We start from the raw sequence: 6,985 nt of genomic DNA, 5'->3' as shown, positions 1-6,985 counted from the left end.
TAAGAAGCTTGATTTTGATACATAAAGTAGTGGAGAATCACCAGGAAGTCGAATAAATCTCATAGGAGTTAGGATGAAGAAGCTATCCCACTTTCAAATCAGGTGATCCCAGTTTTCCTGTTTGGGAATATGACAGCTTCTTTGTCATTCTAATCAAACCAGGATGAATCGCGATGTAAGAAGCTTGATTTTGAAACATAAAGTAGTGGAGAATCACCAGGAAGCTGAATAAATCTCATAGGAGTTAGGATGAAGAAGCTATCCCACTTTCAAATCAGGTGATCCCAGTTTTCCTGTTTGGGAATATGACAGCTTCTTTGTCATTCTAATCAAACCAGGATGAATCGCGATGTAAGAAGCTTGATTTTGATACATAAAGTAGTGGAGAATCACCAGGAAGTCGAATAAATCTCATAGGAGTTAGGATGAAGAAGCTATCCCACTTTCAAATCAGGTGATCCCAGTTTTCCTGTTTGGGAATATGACAGCTTCTTTGTCATTCTAATCAAACCAGGATGAATCGCGATGTAAGAAGCTTGATTTTGATACATAAAGTAGTGGAGAATCACCAGGAAGCTGAATAAATCTCATAGGAGTTAGGATGAAGAAGCTATCCCACTTTCAAATCAGGTGATATACACTTTTGTGTATTAGAGTGTTTCTAAACAAGCTTAAGAACAATCATACTGTTTTGTGTAAGATTAAAGAGATTAAGAGAATAAGTAGAGAGAGAATACTCAAAACTCCATTAATTAATAACTGATGAGGTTTACAAGTATATATAGAGAGAGCAACAAGGGTTTTCGAAATGTATAAGCATGTGGAGTCAATGGACAGGCTGGAACTCCTTTTGAATCACTTGGCTGTGCTTTCTCACATGCTTGCACTAGTGAAAAAGCATCCTCTCCTTTCCAGCATCATACAGGCTGTCAAAGTGCTCTCTTATCCTTCCTTATCCTCTTCCCACGTTCTCCTTAGGGTAAGAAAGGATTAACATCAGCTAGACTCCAATTTAACCCATCCAGGTAACTTCTCTTCATCTCCCTTAGTTACCACAGTAAAACTAAAGTTACTGTGGTAAATCCCAAAGTTACTGACTGCCCAATACTCTTCTCTATCAATGTATCCACTCCTCATCTCCTCATCTCAACACTCCCCCTCAAGCTTGACCATGTAGAACAAGTCAAGCTTGGAAACCATGAAGACCTCCCTCATTAAAAACCTCACCAAGGAAAACCCAATGGGATAAAACCTTGATGAGGGAAAAAGAGTGGAGACTCCATGGTTAAGGGGCTCATCTCCTAGGAGTAAGATCAATGAGTCCAAGTCTTGATAGTATGGACTCCATTGTCTTCAATCTCGCTGCCTTAGTAAACACATCTGCAAGCTGATCTTCACTTCTTGTATAACATGGCAATATCACTCCAAGTATAATCATCTGCCTCACCTTGTGGCAATCAACTTCTATATGCTTTGTCCTCTCATGAAAGACTGAGTTAGAAGCAATGTGGATAGCTGCTTGATTGTCACAATGCATTGTCATAGGAGTACTCTGCTCAATCTCCAAATGCTTCAAGATCCCCTTGATCCACACCAACTCGTTTGTCAGCTTCAACATGGCTCTATACTCAGCTTCAGCACTTGAACAGGAGATAACCTTCTGCTTCTTACTCTTCCAAGTGACCAAGTTCCCTCCAATGAATGTACAATACCCAGTAGTTGATCTCCTGTCCACTCTATCTCCTGCCCAATCAGCATCACAATATCCAACCACTTCTGTACTGCCATTACAACCCATCCAAACTCCTTGACCAGACGTGCCACTCAAATACCTCAGTATCCTATCAACCATCTTCCAATGATGGACCTTTGGTGCCTGCATATGCTGACTCACTTGATTCACCGCAAAGCATATATCTGGCCTAGTGATGGTCAAGTAGATCAGCTTGCCCACCATCTTCCTGTATAGCTTAGGATCCTCAAACAGCTGCTTCTCTTCAACCTCCCCCTCACGCAGAACCTTATATCCCTCCTCGAGAGGTGTCTTGGCTATCTTTCCTCCAAGCACATCAGTCTCCTTCAACATATCCATAGTATACTTCCTTTGAGACATAAACAAACCCTCCTTTGATCTGCATATCTCAATGCCCAGAAAATACTTCATCTCTCCCAAATCCTTGATGTCAAACACAGATTTGAGAAACTCCTTAGTAGCTTGAATCCCTGCCTTATCACTCCCTGTGATAATCAAATCATCCACATACACCAGAATCACAATGATCCCTGAGGGTCCTGTCAAGGTGAAGAGTGTATGATCCAGTTCAGACTTCCTGAATCCTCTCCCATTGAGAGTTGTACTCAGCTTCCTGTACCAAGCTCTAGGAGACTGCTTCAGCCCATATATTGCCTTCTTCAATCTCAAAACATTTCCTGGTTTTACTAGATGCTCAAGACCAGGAGGAGGAAGCATGTATACCTCATCTTCTAGCTCACCTTGTAAGAAAGCATTCTTCACATCCATCTGCCACAAATCCCACTCCAAGTTTGTTGCAATGGACAACACAATCCGAACTGTGTGCAGCTTAGCTACTGGTGCAAAGGTATCAATGTAATCCTCTCCATAGGTTGTGTAAATCCTCTTGCAACCAATCTGGTCTTCTTCCTATCAATCTGTCCATTTGCTAGATACTTGATTGTGAAGATCCATCTACTAGATACAGCCTTCTTTCCCTTAGGCAGCTCACTCTCATACCATGTATCATTCTTGATCATAGCACCTGCTTCAGCTCCCACTGATTCTTTCCATTCCTTGTCTAACATAGCTTCTTCATAAGTCCTTGGTACATAACTCTCATCCAGACTAATCATAAAGGCATAATGCTCCTCTGGAAACTCAGCAAAGGAACACATGGCTTGAGAAGGATGCTCCACAGCCTGGGCATTGTAGTACACTCTCGTGTTTACCCAGTTGGAAGGATCCCTCTTTATCCTTGTGCTCCTCCTCAAAGCTTGCACCTGATCTTCAGTTTGCACACTAGCCGGCTCCACTTGCTCTTCTTCTGAACTGGCCGGTCTGACTTGTTCTTCTCCACTAGACTGAACCTCATCCACTTCTCCACTAGACTGAACATTGTTCTCAACTTCTTGTGATGTATCTTGATCATGAAGACCTGAATCCTCTTGGTTTTGCTCTTGCTCACCAGATTCAGTTTCATTCCCCCTCTCATGATCAAGAGGAGTTGTTCTTCCAGCTCCACCAGTCTGATTGGAAGGCTCTCTCCTTCCGGGTTCCTGATCCTGGGATAACCCTATCCCAAGCTTCTCCAACAATACTCTCAGTATTGTTGCCTTATCAGATGGAGCTTGAGACAAATCCTTCAGATTTTCCCACTCCTTTTCTTCATAATAGCCTTTAGTTTCAACAAACTTCACTTCTCTAGATACCATCACCCTCCTTGCTTCAGGATCATAGCACTTGTACCCCTTTTGAGTGATAGAGTAACCAATGAACATAGCCTTAGTACTCTTTGCCTCCAGCTTGTTTCTCTGCTCTCCTGGAACCATGACATAGCACACACACCCAAAGACACGTAGGTGATCAATGACAGGTTTGCTCTTGTTCAACACTTCAAATGGAGACAGGTTCTTCAATATCTTAGTTGGAACCCTGTTGATGAGATAGCAAGCAGTCTGCACAGCATCACTCCAAAACCGTTTTGGGACATTTGCATGAAACATCATCGATCTAGCAACCTCCATCAAGTGCCTATTCTTCCTCTCAGCTACACCATTCTGCTGTGGTGTATAAGGGCAGCTAGTCTGATGCACAATCCCATGCTTGGCTAGATAACTCTTGAAGGCATTGCTGATGTATTCACCTCCATTATCTGATCTCAGTACCTTCACAGTAGCATTGTATTGATTAGATACATATGCTTGGAAGTTCATAAATGCTTCTAACACCCTATCTTTAGATGGAAGCAATGTAAGCCAAGTATACTTAGACTTCTCATCAATAAATGTCACAAAGTACTTCTGGCTATCTCTAGACAAACAAGGAGCCGTCCACACATCTGAATGAACTAGATCAAAGCAATGCTCATAAGTAGTCTCTGATGTTGGAAAAACAGTCCTACAATGCTTTCCTAATATGCATGCTTCACAATCCAAGTGATTGAATGACATATTAGGGATTATCAATTCAATGGCACGAGCATGAGGATGTCCTAATCTAGCATGCCAAGTAATACTATCAATCTTCTCAGCAGTACTACTCAAGCAGATAGAATCAAAGGGATTAGAGGTCTTAGCCAAGTCGAGGTGGTATAGCTGATTCTTGCTGTCTCCTCTGCCAATGACTCTCCCAGTCTTCAAATCTTGAAACTCAACTTCATCAGGTCTGAATACTACTTGACAATCAAGATCAATGGTAGCTTTCTTCACAGATAATAGATTTGAAGTGAACTGAGGCATGTAGAAGGCAGCTGTGTCCTTCTCAAACAGTTTGAGCTTTCCCACTCCTTCTATTGGGATCATAGCACCATTAGCTATCCTAACACTCCCTGTTGCAGCCTTGATCTCACTTATAAGCCTCCTATCACTGATCATATGATGACTTGCTCCAGAATCAATCACCATAGGTTTAGAAGCTCCGGATTGTATAGCATGCTTCTTGCTTGCTGCTAAGGCTTGTACATGTTCCATGAACACACTCCATTCCTTCCTGGTGATGCGATCATCAGCTCCACTCCCTTTCTCCTGCTCTCTTAACACCCCACTGTCTTCTACTGATTCCCCCATGTAGGCTGAGTAAGAACACTCTCCCACAACTCTCTTCCTACCCTTTCCTATGTTGATATAAGCTTTGGATAGCATTCTGCACCTCCTCCTCTTCCGGAAGCCCTCACTCCTACTCCCGGTTAGCCTCCATGAGCCCTCACTCCTACTCATGGTTAGCTTCTGGAAGCTCTCACTCCTACTCCCAGTTGGCTTCCATGAGCTCTCACTCCTACTCATGGTTAGCCTCTCATCATCTCTCATTATCTCATACGCCCTTCTTATAAGCACACAGATCTCTTCCATTTCCGGAAGCTGTTCCCCTCTTAGAACCATCTCCACCAGCCACCCATATGATGACTCCATGCTCGCCAAGAGCTTCAAGACCATCTCTTGCTCTGGTGTAGCATCCCCATCCACATGGGATCTCAACCCTTGTAGTTCAACCCACAAGTGTTGTAGCTTCCTCACATGGTTATTGAACTCTTCTCTTCCTTGCTTAACTCCACTGATCACCTTCTTGACTTCATACACTCTCCTAAGATTGATCTTGTTCTCATAAACATCTTCAATCTTCTCAAGCAGTGTACTTTCTTCAAGACTAAAGCAATTTCCACTTGTTTCTCTTGCTGTCTGATCTTTCTCAGCAGCTTTACCCTTCAAAGACTCTTCCTTCTCATGGTTTCTCCAAACTCCACACCTTTTCAGAGTTGTTTTCATTTGTGAGAACCACCCCCACTCAATCCCTCTCTCTTTCTTCTCTTCACACCTTGTTGTACCAGATTGAAGCAGCTCCATCTTCTTTAGCCTAGATCTTCCCTCAAATGCTTCTAATCTCCCACGCTAAGCTTAACCACAAGCTAGACCCCTCTTCTGACCTTGTCAAACACCTAAAAGGACTCCCTTGAAGCTGACTCTCCAAAAGAAACACCAACAGACACAAACTCGAATTTTAAAGGATCTAGCTCTTGAAAAATCTCAAGAACTCTCAAGAACACTCAAGAACACTCAAGAAAAACGAAATCACTCTCTCCTTTTACAGCAACCTGGCTCTGATACCATATACACTTTTGTGTATTAGAGTGTTTCTAAACAAGCTTAAGAACAATCATACTGTTTTGTGTAAGATTAAAGAGATTAAGAGAATAAGTAGAGAGAGAATACTCAAAACTCCATTAATTGATAACTGATGAGGTTTACAAGTATATATAGAGAGAGCAACAAGGGTTTTCGAAATGTATAAGCATGTGGAGTCAATGGACAGGCTGGAACTCCTTTTGAATCACTTGGCTGTGCTTTCTCACATGCTTGCACTAGTGAAAAAGCATCCTCTCCTTTCCAGCATCATACAGGCTGTCAAAGTGCTCTCTTATCCTTCCTTATCCTCTTCCCACGTTCTCCTTAGGGTAAGAAAGGATTAACATCAGCTAGACTCCAATTTAACCCATCCAGGTAACTTCTCTTCATCTCCCTTAGTTACCACAGTAAAACTAAAGTTACTGTGGTAAATCCCAAAGTTACTGACTGCCCAATACTCTTCTCTATCAATGTATCCACTCCTCATCTCCTCATCTCAACAGGTGATCCCAGTTTTCCTGTTTGGGAATATGACAGCTTCTTTGTCATTCTAATCAAACCAGGATGAATCGCGATGTAAGAAGCTTGATTTTGAAACATAAAGTAGTGGAGAATCACCAGGAAGCTGAATAAATCTCATAGGAGTTAGGATGAAGAAGCTATCCCACTTTCAAATCAGGTGATCCCAGTTTTCCTGTTTGGGAATATGACAGCTTCTTTGTCATTCTAATCAAACCAGGATGAATCGCGATGTAAGAAGCTTGATTTTGATACATAAAGTAGTGGATAATCACCAGGAAGTCGAATAAATCTCATAGGAGTTAGGATGAAGAAGCTATCCCACTTTCAAATCAGGTGATCCCAGTTTTCCTGTTTGGGAATATGACAGCTTCTTTGTCATTCTAATCAAACCAGGATGAATCGCGATGTAAGAAGCTTGATTTTGATACATAAAGTAGTGGAGAATCACCAGGAAGTCGAATAAATCTCACAGGAGTTAGGATGAAGAAGCTATCCCACTTTCAAATCAGCTGATCCCAGTTTTCCTGTTTGGGAATATGACCGCTTATTTGTCATTCTAATCAAACCAGGATGAATCGCGATGTAAGAAGCTTGATTTTGAAACATAAAG

This window comes from Brassica napus, unplaced genomic scaffold, assembly GCF_020379485.1.
Source record: "Brassica napus cultivar Da-Ae unplaced genomic scaffold, Da-Ae ScsIHWf_1696;HRSCAF=2322, whole genome shotgun sequence".
Classification (NCBI taxonomy): domain Eukaryota; kingdom Viridiplantae; phylum Streptophyta; class Magnoliopsida; order Brassicales; family Brassicaceae; genus Brassica; species Brassica napus.
This window is presented reverse-complemented; position numbering follows the sequence as displayed.